The sequence below is a fragment of the Egretta garzetta genome, unplaced genomic scaffold, assembly GCF_000687185.1.
Source record: "Egretta garzetta isolate BGI_Z169 unplaced genomic scaffold, ASM68718v1 scaffold481, whole genome shotgun sequence".
Lineage (NCBI taxonomy): Eukaryota > Metazoa > Chordata > Aves > Pelecaniformes > Ardeidae > Egretta > Egretta garzetta.
The window spans coordinates 4,970-6,117 of NW_009258681.1; positions in this window are offsets into that span (position 1 = coordinate 4,970).

The window sequence follows — 1,148 nt, forward strand, 5'->3', positions numbered from 1 at the left end:
GGAACAGGAGGCCCTGGCCAGCAGCCTCCTCAGGCACAGCTGGAGCAGCAGGAGTGCCCCAACTCCTGAGAGCACCTTGGTGAAAGCTACTGGGAAGGTCCTTCTGTGAACAGGAAGGAGAAAAAGAAGTGTTGTCACAGGGACAAAACAACAAATGGAGAGCTCTAGGGTGCAAGCAGAGAAGATCAGGGGATGACAGCGGAATCCTTGGACCATATCAAAGGGAAAACAGAGGACCCTGGAGCACACCAAAACTCACCAGGAAAACTCTGGGACAGGAGAAAGCCACATAAAAAACTTGGTGGCCTGCTGCAAGATGTATGCAGGGCCTGGGAGCACACAAGAGAGCTTGGGGGCACACCCAAATACAAACAAAGGGCCCTGCTGCCCACCACAGGAGCCATAAGACACGTTGTGAGACTGAGGGTAGCTTATGGGACGTCTGCAGGCAGCCCCTCACTCTGTGCAAAGCCTATCTATCTCCTGGCACTGCCTCTGGGGGCCCAGCACTTCACCCCAGACATACCCGGGGGGTGCAGAGAGCAAACCCAGGAGCGGCCTGGTGACCTCTCACAGTCTTGGAGGGGCCCTGGATGCCCACCAGATGATGGACAATGCCACCAACAGCCCAGAGCATACACGGTAATGCAACAGAAATTCCCTGCAGCCCTGTGAGCAGCACTGGGATGCTCCAGAACCCCCCAGGGATCCCCAAGAGGCCTTGGGACCCCAACACACAACGGATAACCTCCTCCCTGGACGTTGTCACAGGCACGTCCCAGTGCAAAGGGGCTACAGCGCAGCCTAAAGTGCAGAGAATAAAGCTACAGTTTATTAATTAATGCACATAACTGCTGGGAGTGAGTCTGCCACGGGGCTCACTGCCCGCATGTTCCCCCTTCCCCTGAGGAGTCGCCAGTGGAGCGGCGTTGGTCCGTTCAGTGAGGAGCGGTCAGTAAGCTGGCGAGCAGCGCTCCCTCCCCCCGCCTCCATTTTGTGCCTCTGGAATTCAGTTCAGTTGTGGTGACTGAGGGGAAAACCCCGCAGCCCCGGCCCTTTTCCCAGAACGGCAGGCACCACCAGCGGCACACCGCATTCCTCAGTCACCCCCAGACGGCTCAGAAAACAGCACCTGGCAGCACCAGGGT